At 36.0% G+C, this 16,789-nt stretch overlaps 1 pseudogene; it reads left to right on the top strand.

Moving 5' to 3' along the window:
• The window catches only part of LOC127445569 (unconventional myosin-XV-like), a 46,004-nt pseudogene that overhangs the window by 23,898 nt on the left and 5,317 nt on the right, over positions 1–16,789 (top strand).

Raw genomic sequence — 16,789 nt, 5'->3', positions numbered from 1 at the left:
CGCCGACAGAGTGAGGAAACGGCCTCCCGTCATCACCCGAGCCTCAAGGAACCGAGTCGGAGTTAAAGGACAGATGAACACACATTCTACCTGTGTCCTCATGCGATTCAAGTAAGAGGTTTATGTCTGGGCAGAGATAGAATATTATAGTGTGATATTCTTGTGTATCAACATTATTGCTTGTACAGTTTACGGACCGCCGTGTCCGCTCATTTCTAATACTCAAGGTATTTAATTATCACAAATGAGATTTGCTGTATTGTAGTCCAACCACATTGGACTGTTGTGCATTTCCACCATCACGGGTGAGACCAGCAAACTGAGTTTATCCATTAAAGAATCAAAGACCGCGGGACGGTTTACGAGCCGTCCACCACGTCTCTGAGTGATAAACAGCTGCTTTCTCTCCCACGATCATGAAACCGGCTTTGGGGCCGTCACTTAATTCTCTCTCTCTCGTACTAACCACACACACGACCCCTCAAAAACATTCTCGCACACATTTTTGGCTAGTCATCACTAAGCTATCGTACAAGCAGATACACGTGGTAAACTGGTAGACACCATTGACTGATTTCTCTCCACCCACATTCGCGGCCATATTCTCTGGTCGGAAGTCTCGCGTGACATACTCTCCACAAGAGTCACGTCTGCCATTTTGTGCGCGTCCCTCCTTACACACACACACACACACACACACATACACACACACACACACACCTTATGTGTTATAGGATTATTTTGGTTTTCATATCTAATCATATCACTGTTTAGTTTGTAGTTGTAAGTCGGAAGTTTATTGTATTAATTATTAATTGATATTACTGCATAAATAAACTTTCTCTTTGTTATATTACAAAGAGAAGTGTTTTGGTTTGTTTTGCATACACCTGTGTCATGCTGACGGGATGTCAGTGCTCAGATTCAAGCCTTCATTCATTGTTTTTTTTCCCGAAAATCGATATTCTTTGGATGTCAATTTTCCTAAGAAAACAATCTAATATTGAGACTGTTATACTATCTGGTTATTAGTCCCTGATTCCAGGGTGGTGCCCCATCAATATTAATCCTTATTAATATTCTATTGAGTTTTGATAATTGATAATTATCTTTGATGATTGTTGAATTTGAATGATCAATAAACTAGTGTTAATTTTAATTAATGTTTCATCGATGTTAACAATTAATGATTATCTTTGATAAATGTTGATTTAAAGATTAAAAAAACTAACATTGATTCTCATCAATGTTCTATTGATTTTAATAATTAATAATTATCTTTGATAATTATTAATTATTGCTAATAACCAAACCCGCTCCTAAACATAGTGCACTACATTTACTGGAGCCACATATGAGGTTTTAATGAGTTAGATTCAATTAATTAATTTAAATATTAATTAATAACTAAAGAAATAATTATCAATTATTTCTGATAGTAACACTGATCTAAACAACCAGTAAAGCCCTGCAGACTCGTATGACTTTTTTAGCAATGAATCTGTGCGACCACATTGCGCACTGGGACATTGCACATTCCCTCGTAGAGCCTCGTCAGGAGACACAACCAAAGCTGCAACGGGCTGCTCTATTTCCGGAGCACGGCTCACCCCGATGGAATCTGCTTCAGCCATAGATGCTAGCGTCCGAGCAATCTTTGAGTGCCACTTAGGCGGACCAGAACTTGTGAGGGTATTTGAAAATTCAGCCACAAAATCTTTACATGGTGACATGGTAAAAGAAGTCACAGCTGTGGCGTTTGTTGGTTTGGGCAGATTGGACAGGTGACTCATCAAGTCCTAAACGAGCAATTGCCATTCAAAGCACGGCCAAAGTATCATTAGAAGAGGACTGGGCCTGTCCAGATGACCGAACAGACCCCCCACTAGACCCCTCTTCTGAAAATATCCTGAGGTGATGGTTGTGCAGCAACATCCACAGAATCCCCATGATCACGAAAAAAAGAATCCGAAGCACTCGTAGAAAGCACATCCAAGTCAGAATGATGTGGAAAAACAAGGGGAATCAAGAAACTCTCCCCCATCTCCCTGATTCTGAACATTCTCATCCTACTGTGTTGTCTTCACAAGTGTAGCAGATGTGACAGCAGTGAAGCAGGCGTTTCAGCTCCGCCATCTCTGAAGAAAGCACAGAAACCATCTTAGAAAGTTAATTTTCCTTGACACGTGAATGTACATCACTTCGCGATGTGGCCCTCTTCTTAAATGGGAGGGGAGCGCCGGCTGCCACAGACGCTCTGCGCTTCTGAGTGCGCAAAGGGACTACATCCAGCTGCCTGAGTTTCAGCAAGACGGAGCCGTCGTTCCGACATAGGTAAAAGACTGCAGTGCAGACATGGGTCCGTGAGAGCCTCTCTCAGATGTTGAACACCCAAACACGACGGGCAGATGTCATGACCGTCGTCCAGGAGGAGATTGTTAGGGCACAGCTTACTAAACAAACACTGCTCCTCTCTAAATTTGTAGGATCTAGATGCACTAGTTTTGTCTGGCAGGATGAAGGGTGGAGGAGGTGTAGGTGGTGATGGAGCTCAATCCACCTCTAGGGTCCCTTACTCTGCTGCTCTTCAGCCTGGAGGTACATACACACACATTTAACACTCACATGAATTTCCATGCTGGTCCAGGCTGGTTTTGAGGCTGGTCTAGCTGGAGAACATCCAACAAAACTTGAAGTAGCTGATGAAGCTGCTTAACCAGTACGGTCTTTCTGAGGTTGCTGTTTGACCAGAAAAATCTTGCTGGTTTTGCAAGAAACCTGGTGGGGTCACCAGCACACCAGCATCCCATCCTGGTGACCAGCTATGTTGATCTTTTGATCAAGACTCACATACACACCATTGAATTTTGAAATAATCTCATTAGAATATGTCTGTGAGTGTGCATGTATGTGTTTTTTAGTTGGTTTTTTTTATGGGTCATCTGTAGCAGTGAGAGTTCTCCCACCTATACCAGGGACTCCACTCATGCCCAATATGTCAACTGTGCCCCCTGTGCCAGGTATTCTAATCAAAATACACTATGCCTTCATCTTTATAGAGCTCCAAAAATAAATTATGGACCAGCATTCAGTATTATGTTTTGTATTTCTGTTCTTCAGACCCGCAGACTGTACTGGCAACAGACCATCATCAACCAGCAAGCTGTCATTATGGTATACGAGTGATGCATTGTTTATTAAACCAGTTAGCCATAAGTGGTTTCTGTAAAATCACTATAATGCACAGTCTTAAAACAATATTAGAAAATACACCAATCCTCAATAAATAATTTAATTTATTTTTAATAATCACAATAAACAATTATTCTGCAAAGTGATATAGTTCATTAGCGTAAATATAGGCTGTTATGGTTGCCAAATAGCTTGATTTATTTACATAGAAATTTAAATGATGTGTGGTTACAGGAGTGCGGATATTAGCTATTTTAAAATTACTTTGAATGTGCCTCATCCCTTAGGATTAGGAGTCTGACCTATCTGTTATTTACACCAAAAAGAGGGTGGATTGGGAGTAAAATCACTGTAACGCACATAAGCAATAGGTTTATTGCTTTTATAAAATGACGAACAATATGATAAAAGACACCATTGTTTTTCTGAGTTTAGCGAAAAAAAATGTACTTCATGATGATAGAGACACAAATTAAATATAAGATACTGTTATATTTAACATAAACATACTGTTGACAGAAATATGACAAGAAAAAAAATAACAACACTATGATATTAAAAATGTTTTTAAGAACAACAATCTAAACAACATGGTTGATTCAATCCTATTCCAATTTAGCTGAAACACATTGGCCAAAAATATGTTTTTAAGATGTCCTAGCCCAGTTGAATAATGGCTTTTTTTTTTTATCCATACCATGTGGGTGTCTTGGATTTTTCTCTTTTTTAAAGAACTGTATTACCCCTTTTTCCAGTGAGCACCAGTGTAGGACATGTAGGACAAATAGGCTTAAGAACTCATTTGTTCCATCTGCCATTGGCTTTTTAAATAATTCAATGTAATTTTTTGTTTATGTTGTATTTATTGTCCATTTATTAATGTTGTCTGATGGTTGTGTGTTTACTGCTGAATGTACAACAAAATGCCCCTCAGGGAGAATAAAGATATCTTTGACCTTGACCTTGGCTATATGTTTTTGACACATTTACAACACACCTACAGTAGTTTTTCTGGGGGTTTTTGTGTTTTTTTGTGTTTTGTTTTCTGTGTGTGTGTGTGTGTGTGTGTGTTTTACTTAATCCAATCGTATGTTGGAGATTTGCTTAATCTGTTACTTAATTTAATAACTGTTTATAAATATATTTTTTTTTAAATAGAATATTTGGTTACAATTTGGACTGTTACATTTTGAAATGTTTTTGTCATTTTGCACATTATCGTTGACTAAAATTGTATAAATATCTTTTTAGTCATAGTAAAATTTACTAAAATTAATGAGTATGACATTGCCTAAATTAAAAGGACATTTATGTCAAAAGACAAAATATATGAAAAAACTGTTTAAAAAAAAAGCATCATCTTATGTTTCTTAACTCTCTCTCCATCATCAGGCTCAGCAGATGACCATGCAGGCAATGGTTATGGTGACCAGTCCAGTGTCCAGCCCACCTTTCTCTCCTCTCACCAGCCCCCCTACCAGCCCTCCACCCACTCCCTACTACAACACACTGCCGCCCAGCCCCTACCCCGCCATTCCTCCTAGCCCTTATGCATACATCTCCCAAGTCCTTATGCTCCTCTTCCCATGTCCACATACACGAGCCCCCCGGTGACCCCCCCCCCCCCCCGACTGTTGCCGCAACCTCGATTTACACCCCACCTAGTAGCATAGAGGGCCAGCGTGAGCCCCTAAGGAAGATCAGCCCCCAAACGCCCCAAACATGAAACACCATGACTACACAGGTGCCGAGTGTTGATATAATCCTGCACAAAAGTGTGCTATCAGTTTGTATAACACTTATGGAGAATGATATTTAATCATGGTACTTAACAAATGACAGACAGCAGTGCTTTATGTACTGTTTGTGATAGACCTTAAAATAATGTTCTGGGCTCAGTACAATTTAAGGTCAATCGACAGCATTTAGAGCATAATGTTGATTACCACAAAAAATATTTACAACCTGTCCCTCGTTTATTTAAAAATTGCTGTTACATTAAAGGAATGTTCCGGGTTCAATACAAGTTAAGCTCAATCGATAGAATTTGTGGCAATGGCATAATGTTGATTACTACAAAAATTCATTTTGACTCATTAATCTTTTTCTTTAAAAAAATAGAAAGTGTGGCACTTGCAATGGAAGTGAATGGGGAGAATGAAGTGAATGTGGCCAATTTTTGGAGAGTTTAAACACAGAAATGTGAAGCTTATAATTTTATAAAAGCACTTACATGAATTCTTCTGTTAAATCTCATGCATTATTTGAGCTGTAAAGTTGTTTATATTGTCATTTTATAGTTGTTTAGGGTTTGTTGACATTGCATCGTCATGGTAACCAAGTTGTAAAATTGGCTATAACTTTACATAGAAAATGTTTGTAAGTGATTTTATCACACTAAAATCATGTTTACACACATATTGTTTATGTCTTTTGAAAGAGTATTTTAACGTTCAAAAAATGGCCCCCATTCACTTCCATTGTAAGTGCCTCACTGTAACCTTGATTTTTGCTTCTCTTCTTCTTTTTATTAAGAAAAGGAGGAACGAGTCGAAATTAATTTTTGTGGTAATCAACATTATGCCACAAATGCTGTCGATTGATCTTAACTTATTGATCCCGGAACATTCGGCACCTACAATGGAAGTGATTGGGGCCAGTCCATAAACACTCAAATACACACTGTTTCAAAGGTATAGCCACAAGATATAAACCATTTACATGCTAACATAATTTTAGAGTAATAAAATCCCTTATGGGATTTACTGGCATTATGTCTTCATGGAAACAAAGTTGTAATTTTGCATATAACTTCACATAAATAAGGTGAGTAAGCGATTTTATCACTCTAAAAATCATGTTTACATCTTGTGGTTATACTTTTGAAACAGTGTGTAAATAAAAGAGGGACAAGTCAAAATTATTTTGAATGGTATTTAACATTGTACCACAAATGCCACTGTTATCTTGTTGTTGTTAAATGTGGATTTTGGAGCTTAAAAATGTTGGCACTCATTCACTTGCATTGTATGGACCAACAGAGCCTAAAAATCTTCATTTATGTTGTGCAGAAGAAAGAAAGTCATACACATCCGGGATGCCAGTAGGGTTAGTAAATTGTCATTTTTGGGTGAACTATCCCTTTAAAGGAGGCATGAGAGATGCTGCCTCCCTCTGAAACTTTATCCATGGGTTGTCACTGTTTGACAGAGTGACTTTAGAAATATGACTGTTATACACCTTATTTGAGCTCACATTTCATAATATTTTATTAGTTTTATTTATCTTCAGTCGTTTATTTTTCTCACCCAAATTTTTGAGGAGACATTACTCTGATAAATCACTACTGCTGTAATGTGTTTCCATCAAAGATGAGATCCACGCACTCGATTTTTATTGAACAATGTCTGTTTTAATATCCTTTCTATTCTTTACGGTCAGTTGCTGATAAAAAAAAACATTATTTCTAATCACACATAAAGGAGTGATTTATGGTGCTTAACCGAAACACATCAGATGCTTGTTGAACTGCCGGTTTTCTTAAAGAGACAGTACCATTTTAGTGCCTTTTATACAGATAAATGGAAATGCAAATTGGTTAATAAATACTGGTAAATTGTACAAATTATTTCAAACAGTGACAGCTCATATCATTGTTATGTATGCAATTTCATGACATCAAATTAATGGATAGAATGTGGAATTTATATATTTTAAAAAAGATAAAATGTTATTATAATAATTATAAACAAATTAAAAATAAAACATACATTTTCACATAATGTGTAACTTTTCTTGGCTGGTTACATCTTTTATACATTTGTTAACGGTCTGTTCATGCAATTTTGGAATTACTGTAATTATTAGCTTATGATTAGTAAATACCATTTATGCCACTCGTAATACAAGTTGAACACACAGAATTATAGAAAAGCTATGATTTCTAACTTGTATAAAGTCCTTGAAAATTAAAAGTTGGTGCTGGACAAAGTACTTGAAAGTCCTGGATTTTCATTTAGTGATGCCTGTATGAACCATGTTGTCTGTAACACGATATAATCACAGATGAGCATTTATTACTATATTGCAACTAGTGATCCACTAATAGAATCTGGCTGATGCTGTTGGCCAATAACCAAAATTATGGCTGATATTATGAATATGTACTGCTTTGTCTGTTTTATATATACAGTATATAAATGTATAAATACATACACTATATGGCCAAAAGTTTGTGGACACCTCCTTCTAATTAACGAATGTGGTTACTCCATTAAATCCAGTAAAGAAAAATCTTAATGTTTCTTTATGTAATGGCTTTGTGTGCTTCCAAATTTGTGGCAACTGTTTGGGGATAGCCCTTTTCTGTTCCAGCATGACAATTCCCTTGTGAACAAAGTGAGGTCCATAAAGAAATGGTTTACTGTGTCTGGCGTGGAAGAAATTGACTGGCCTGCACAAAGCCCAGACCTGAACCCCACTGATCACTTTTGGGGTGAACTGGAACAGCAACTGTAAGTCAGGCCCCATCGACCAACATCAGTTCCTGACCTCACTGATAGCCTTGTGTCTGAATAAGAGCAAATCCCTGCAGCAATGTTACTACATACAGTATAGTGGAAAGCCTTCCCAAAAGAGTGGATGTTGTTATTACAGCAAAGGGGGAAATTGATGCCTAAGGTTTTGAAATCAAATGTTCATCAAGCACATATGGTGTCCATAAACTTTTGGCCATATAGTGTATTTGGTAACCTGTAGAAAAAGAGTATACAGTTCACAATAAGACCTAATGTCATCTGCTTCCGATATGCGGCTGATTCCACAGCTGATAATATAAAATAAAAAAAGAAGAAGAATTTTAATCACATGTAGCACAGATGTTGTAAAGAAACCATTCCACTCCTCTCTCGTTAATGTCCGCTCAACAAAAATACATCAGACGCTCTCTGAACTGCTGGTTTCCTTAAAGAGACAGTATAGTTTTAGTGCCATTTAGATAGATAAATGTAAATGCAAATTAGTAAAAAAATATATATAGTACTGGTAAATTGTACAAATTATTTCAAACATTGACAGCTCATGTCATTATTATATATGCAATTTTATGACAACTTATTAATTTATGGAATGTTGCCGATTACAAATATGGTCACCTATATATCTCTATACCTTTGCTCCCTAGTAGCTTCTCATTGTAGATCTTTGTGTTATTAAACTTGTGTATTTATGTTCCTATGGTGTGTACTTTGTTTCTTAGATCTTGATTTACAATGAGCATGCACAGCATTCTGTGAGATATTGTGTAATTTCTCTGTCTGTTTTGTGATGATAGTTGGAGTCTGAATGATTTGGCAATTTTGGTAACTCTGAAGTTGAAGGTAACATTCTTTTGGACAGCCAGTACAACATGGTTTGCCAAGAAATATTTCAGAACATCAAATGGAAGCAAGAGGTAAAAGGGATATAATTGTTATAATAATACAAAAAGTCATGCTATTTAGTCATGAATCAGATTAGTGCAGGAATGAGTGTACATTTTCTGTGATCAATGACTCCTTCAGAGAAGTCCAAAAAAGGGAAAGGAACCAAAGACCCTGCATAGATGGTGAAATTTAGTAAGGTATGTGTATACTTACATACTCCTAACACACACACACACACATAATACAAATAAAATAATGTCCTTATAAAACTGGTGATCTCTCCCTGACTCCAGAACCTTATCCAAGAGTCCCTCATAGACTTCACGGATCCCAACATGAAGCGGGTCACTTCTTAAATGTTTCTTGGTGAGATATGCAATGATATGTGAAAAATAATGTTTATGCTATTTTTAGAGCTGTCAAATGTATGCGTTAATTCAGTGTAATAAATTATTTTAAAAAAGAATGTGTTAAAAAATTATACAATTAATCATGTCCTCGGACAGTAATGAGGAATATTCCAACCATTAGAGAAATTCAAGCTTGAAGGACCACCTGTTTTCAGCAGGGGGCAGTAAGCAAAAATCCAGGGGTGCTTCTCATTTCCTAAATTGTGCATCCTCGTTTCCTCGCTCCTCCATCTTCGAGCCTGTGATCCAGAAACCTATCAAAGTCCGCCATCATTAAGGACGCTTTTACTGTACATCTGGTACAATAGTTTTAATTCAAGTTTCACCTTTACAGTTTAAATAAACAATAATGGTCACATACTTCAACTATTTGGATTTATTAAGAATATATTCATCAAATCAAGTTTCAATAATATAATGGCAAGCGCACACACTGACACAGGTGTACACTGAAGCGTCCTTAGAAAAGTCATTATAATAAATCGATCTCAGACAGATTGACGAATTCAATTGCAATGGATTGCTGTGGACTGAAGGCCATTGATAGGCTTAAGTTCAATAATATGAAAATAAACATTTATTTATTGCATTCTAAAGCCACTTATTGTCTTATCAATGCCTTACTCATCTGCCACAATGATGTAATGCATTTTAATTATCTGAATTATTTTAATTGTAATATACATTATATATTATTATTTAAATACAATAATTTATAATTATTTAATCATTATATATTGAGTTATTATTATTTGGGAACCTTTCTCGGCAAATATTTTATAATGCGATTCATTCGTTTAATTAATCATCATATCATGTAATTAGATTTTATACACATACATTATATACAGTACATATATATATATATATATATATATATATATATATGTGTGTGTCTGTGTGTGTGTGTGAGTGTGTGTGTGTGTGTGTGTGTGTGTGTGTGTGTGGTCAGGTTTAAGTGGTTTACGAGGACTTTTTTGGGGGGTTACAAACTGGTAATTACAAGGGTATTATGCTATAAATGTGGATTATGAGGACATTTCTAGTGTACCCATAATTTAAATCGCTTAAAAGATGTTTAATTGAAAATGTAAAAATGCAGAACGTTTTCTGAGAGGGTTAGGTTTAGGGGTAGGGTAAGGGGATAGAATCTATAGTTCGTACAGTATAAAAATCATTATGTCTATGGAGAGTCCTCATAATGATAGCTGCACCAACGTGTGTATGTGTGTGTGTGTGTGTGTGTGTGTGGGCAGGTTTAAGTGGTTTACGAGGATTTTTCTTTAGGTTACAAACTGGTAATTACAAGAGTATTATGTTATAAATGTGGTTTATGAGGACATTTCTAGTGTCCCCATAATTAAAATCTCTTAAAGAAAAACATACTAAATGATGTATTATTGAAAATGTAAAAATGCAGAAAGTTTTTTGAGAGGGTTAGGTTTAGGGGTAGGGTTAGGGGATAGAATCTATAGTTTGTACAGTATAAAAATCATTATGTCTGTGGAGAGTCCTCATAATGATAGCTGCACCAACGTGTGTGTGTGTGTGTGTGTGCGTGTGTGTGTGTGTGTGTGTGTGGTTTGTAATGCAGTTGTCAAAGTTAATTTAAGTTAATGTGGATGTATTTCTGTTTGGTTGTACCCATAATGAAGTTCATGGGAGATCATCCTCTCAGAGGCCAATCAGAGAAGGTAATGCATATGACCATCTGTACCAATACCCACCAAGAACCCAGACCCACTTGTGTGTGGACAATTTTATATTTACTTAATGAACTGGATCAATTTAAAAGTATAGTTTTACTTTTATTTTTAGTATTTGGTTTAGTTTTAATTTTAGCTTTTGTTTTAGTTTTTTTATTGTGGACTATTTCCAAATGGTTTGGTTTATATACAGTTGTGCTCAAACGTTTGCATACCCTTGGAGAATTGGTAATATATGTACCATTTTTAAAGAAAACATGAGTGAGCAGGCAAAACACATTTCTTTTATTTCTTATGGGATTTATATTCAACTGTAGGTTATAACAGAATGGCACAATCATAAAACAAAACATAGCAACAAAGAAAAAAATTAAATGACCCCTGTTCAAAAGTCTGCATACCCTTAGTTCTTAATACAGCGTATTGCCCCCTTTAGCATCAATGACAGCGTGCAGTCTTTTGTAATAGTTGTCTATGAAGCCCCAAATTCTTGCAGGTGGTATAGCTGCCCATTTGTCTTGGCAAAATGCCTCCAGGTCATGCAAAGTCTTTGGTCGTCTTGCATGAATCGCACGTTTGCGATCTCCCCAGTGTGGCTCGATGATATTAAGGTCAGGAGACTGTGATGGCCACTCCAGAACCTTCACCTTTTTCTGCTGTAACCACTGGAGGGTCAACTTGGCCTTGTGCTTAGAGTCATTGTCGTGCTGGAAAGTCCAAGAGTTTCCCATGCGCAGCTTTCGTGCAGAAGAATGCAAATTGTCTGCCAGTATTTTCTGATAACATGCTGCATTCATCTTGCCATCAATTTTCACAAGATTCCCCGTACCTTTACAGCTCACACACCCCCAAAACATCAGTGAGCCACCACCATGCTTCACAGTGGGGATGGTATTCTTTTCACTATAGGCCTTGTTGACCCCTCTCCAAACATAGCGCTTATGGTTGTGACCATAAAGCTCTATTTTGGTCTCGTCACTCCAAATTACAGTGTGCCAGAAGCTGTGAGGCATGTCAAGGTGTTTTTTGGGGCATTGACGCAGTAAAGGCTTCTTTCTGGCAACTCGACCATGCAGCACCTTTTTGTTCAAGTATCGTCATATTGTGCTCCTTGAAACAACCACAGCGTCTTTTCCAGAGCAGCCTGTATTTCTCCTGAGGTTACCTGTGGGTTTTTCTTTGTATCCCGAACAATTCTTCTGGCAGTTGTGGCTGAAATCTTTCTTGGTCTACCTGACCTTGGTTTGGTATCAAGAGATCCCCGAATTTTCCACTTCTTAATAAGTGATTGAACAGTACTGACTGGCATTTTCAAGGCTTTGGATATCTTTTTATATCCTTTTCCATCTTTATAAATTTCCATTGCCTTGTTACACAGGTCTTTTGACAGTTCTTTTCTGCTCCCTATGGCTCAGTATCTAGCCTGCTCAGTGCATCCACGTGAGAGCTAACAAACTCATTGACTATTTATACACAGACACCAATTGCAATTTAAAAAGCCACATGTGTGGAAATTAACCTTTAATTGCCATTTAAACCTGTGTGTGTCACCTTGTGTGTCTATAACAAGGCCAAACATTCAAGGGTGTGTAAACTTTTGATCAGGGCCATTTGGGTGATTTCTGTTATCATTATGATTTAAAAAGGAGCCAAACAACTATGTGATAATAAATGGCTTCATATGATCACTATCCTTAAATAAAAGACAGTTTTTGTTTTTTTTTGCATGATCAGTCATATTTTCAAAATCAATGCCAAAATGTTGCAATTTCTGCCAGGGTATGCAAACTTTTGAGCACAACTGTATGAAGTTGTTCTTAGGACTAAAATACATCATTGTTCTTATAGTTAACTGGGGAATATGGACTGATGAAGGATAAGGCATACTGTCAAATCCTCAAACAGATCACAGCCAATACCAGCTCTAAACCGTGATATACACTTCACCTTTTTGTGTTTGTTTGGTATGTGTCTGTATTTTAAGCTGACAGAGGGTTTTGCTGGTGTACATGTGTGTAACAATGACAGCTGTCAGAAGGGCTGGTGTTTGCTCTACATTCTGACAGCGTTTTACCACTGCTTTGAAGTGCTGAAACCATTCTTGCTCAAATTCCTACGAGATGTCTGTAGAAGTCCAGAAGTGTTTTTTCATGGTAAATACAGTATACATATACACGTACAATTTTAACATATGTTAAAGCATGCATGTTGTGAGAAATCAAATTTTCCTTTTGTAATAAAAATTCTGTGAAGTATATAAAAAACATACTGTAACTTTCAGTACTCAAAACTCCCTCCCCATTCCAAAAAGAGAATTTATTGAATCTAAGCTGCCAAATGACCCTTTTTGAACGTCCACAACTTTCTGACATCAAAAATCCAAATACTTTAACACATGACCACTCAAATTTACTTTAACAATGCCTATTTGATGCTCAGCAATTTTGAGGGTCAATGATTGGGTGTAAAATTGCAAGACTGTAATTGCAAATAATTGCAAGATAGAAAAAATTGCCAATTGTATGAATAAAAATACATGTTATGACCCCTTTAAAATAACGGAGTGACTATTTGCACCCAGGTGTAAATAGCACCTGCCACACAGCTCGGCTATTTGCACCCCAGTAGTCTGGTGGAAACACAGAAATTTAGAACAACCCGCACAATAAGTGTCACTGTAGTGACATAGGGCATAATGCCGGTGCAAATGTGCTTTGTCGTGCGATCGACCTGGGTTCAGATCTGAATTTTGCACCACTCTTTTCCCCATTCTGTTTCCTGTTTCCACTCTTAATATTTCCTTTAATACTACTTATAATAATAAATATACCATAGTTCTGATGCAGTTAATCATGGTTTACTATAGTAATATTGTAGTAACCAGGTTTTTTGGCAGAAGCCATAGTTTTAATGCAGTTAACCATGGTGTTACTACAGGAATGTATAGTAATCATGTTTAACTTTGTGGTTACTATAATTTTACTACAAAATACCATGGTGATACTATGGTTACTGTAGTAAAACCATGGTTGATTTTTGTAAGGTAAGGTTAGGGTTAGATTTAGGGGTAGGGATTGGTGTAGGGTGTCTGTGGGACTCTAAATAAACACAATAAACACAATCAGTGATTCCCTATACTGTATGTTAGTGTTTAAATATGGGTGCAAATAGTATCTGCCACTATTTGCATTGTAGTGAAAATAGCATACCATTATTTGCACTGGTTTGGAGTGAAAATAATATTTGTCACTATTTGCACTGAAGTATCTACCGATACCTTTATTTACACCAGGGTTAAAAAATAGCCTGCCTTAAAATATTTTTAATATTCTTAAAATACATTTTATGAAGCATTATTAATGAAGCATTGTGTAATACTGTTGAATGCGTGATCTCTAGGAATTGCTAAAGCTTGTGAGCAGAACCTGAGAAAGACCTTTCAGTACGGAGGCAGGAGTGTTTACCCCAGCAGTATCAGAATCAGAATCAGAATGAGCTTTATTGCCAAGTATGCTTACACATACAAGGAATTTGTCTTGGTGACAAGAGCTTCCAGTACACAACAATACAAAAACAGGGGAAACAAAACAAAATAATTAAAATTTAATAAAAAATAGATAAATATTGAAAAGAAAAAAGTATACATGTATATAGAATACACAATAGACTATATATATATATATATATATACACACACACACATACATACATACATACATACATATAAGTGTAAAATTCATTCATTAAAAATATGTAAATACAAGTGTTGTTTATTTTTATCAAAGCAAGTCATATTTTGGTTTTAAATGTTTAATAGAATAACATAATATCAACATGAAAATAGAACAAATGTTTCCGATTCTGAATATCTCCAAGTCATGATCACACGATGTCCAAGGAAGCTCAAATAGCAGTGCCAAAACACAACTCACATAAAGTGTTCTTCTGCAAATTGCTTGCAATTTTATGTTTCAACCACAGATGTCGCTAGAGAGCACAAAGTTCCATACTGCAGCTTTAATGAAGCACGTGTGTGACAGTATTATAGAACATTTTAACAATTACATTACATTAAAACACACTAATTAAAATGTACCTTCATCTATAATTACTTTATATTTATGTGTGGATTCACAGGTTCTACCAGACTTCTTGACGGGTCTGTTGAATCTGGTGCCACAGGGAAAGATCAGTGAACAGCAGTTCAACCAGTTTGCCAAACTTGCTGCTCTTCAACACAGAGCCAAATACAGTCTCTACGCACCTACCATGTATGTTTCCTTCATTTCTTTTGTTTTGTTATCATCTTTGTATGAACTATCAACTATACATTTGACCTAATTTTCAATATACAAGCAAACTACAAGCAAATCTCAAGAAACTGAGCATACTGAAATGTTTATCAACTCTTTTGAAATAAAATTCACAATTGAGATCACTCTAATATCTTAATTGTTTCTCCTAGACAGACACCAATTAAACTAAAGGGATAGTTCACCCCAAAATGAAAATTCTCTCTTCTTTTACTCACTCTCGTGCCATCCCAGATGTGTATGACTTTCCTTCTTCTGCGGAACACAAATGAAGATTTGTAGAAGAATATCTCAGCTCTGTTGGTTCATTCAAAGCAAATGAATGGTGGCCAGAACTTTGAAGCTCCAAAAGCACATAAATGCAGCATAAAAGTAATCCATACAACTCCAGTGATTAAATCCATGTATGATATAATTGGTGTGGGTATAGAAACAGATCAAAAGGTAAGTACTTTTTACTATAATTCATCCTTCCTGTCCAGTAGGTGGCGATATGCACAAAGAATGTGAATTGCCAAAAACAAAAGAAATACAAAGTGAAAGTGGAGCTTTCTAGTACATAAAGGACTTGAATATTGATTTTTTCTTACCCACACTTATCAAATTACTTCTGAAGACATGGATTTAATCACTGGAGTTGTATGGATCATAATCAATCCATATATATATATATATATATATATATATATATATATATGTATACAGCTCTAGAAAAAATTGAGACCACTGCAAAATTATCAGTTTCTCTGGATTTACTATTTATAGTTATGTGTTTGAGTAAAATGATTTTTTTTTAATTATTATTATTCTGTAAACTACTGACAACATTTCTCCCAAATTACAAATAAAAATATTGTCATTTAGAGCATTTATTTGCAGAAAATGACAACTGATCAAAATAACAAAAAAGCTGCTGTGTTTTCAGACCTTGAATAATGCAAAGAAAACAAGTTCATATTCATTTTTAAACAACACAATACTAATGTTTAAGAGTACATAAATCAATATTTGGTGGAATAACCCTGATTTTCAATCACAGCTTTCATGTGTCTTGGCATGCTTTCTACCAGTTTTTCTTATTATTGTTGGATGACTTTATGCCACTCCTGGTGCAAAAATTAAAGCTGCTCAGCTTTGTTTGATGGCTTGTGGCCATCCATCTTCCTCTTGATCACATTCCTGATGTTTTCAATGGGGTTCAGGTCTGGAGATTGGGCTGGCCATGACAGGGTCTTGATCCGGTGGTCCTCCATCCACACATTGATTGACCTGGTTGTGTGGCATGGTGCATTGTCCTGCTGGAAAAAACAATCCTCAGAGTTGGGGAACATTGTCATAGTAGAAGGAAACAAGTTTTCTTCCAGGATAACCTTGTACGTGGCTTGATTCATGCGTCCTTCACAAAGACGAATCTGCCCAATTCCAGCCTTGCTGAAGCACCCCCAGATCATCACCAATCCTCCAATCCGATATATATATATATATATATATATATATATATGCATACAGTTGTTGCACACACATAGCTTGACAGAATGAAATGGTAGTTTACAGAGTAAAGAAATATTTTTTAACTGTTAAACTTTGTATATTTAGCTCTCAGATAACACATGGAAAATAAAGTCGTTACGTTTATTTTTTATCATGTTTCTTTTTTCTTTTCTTTTTTTTCTTTTTTTTTACAGTTTTCTTAATAAATGTACTGATTGAAGATTGATTTTATTAATTATCATACTCTTACTGTC

Source organism: Myxocyprinus asiaticus, chromosome 8 (genome assembly GCF_019703515.2).
Source record: "Myxocyprinus asiaticus isolate MX2 ecotype Aquarium Trade chromosome 8, UBuf_Myxa_2, whole genome shotgun sequence".
NCBI lineage: Eukaryota > Metazoa > Chordata > Actinopteri > Cypriniformes > Catostomidae > Myxocyprinus > Myxocyprinus asiaticus.
This window is presented reverse-complemented; position numbering and strand designations above follow the sequence as displayed.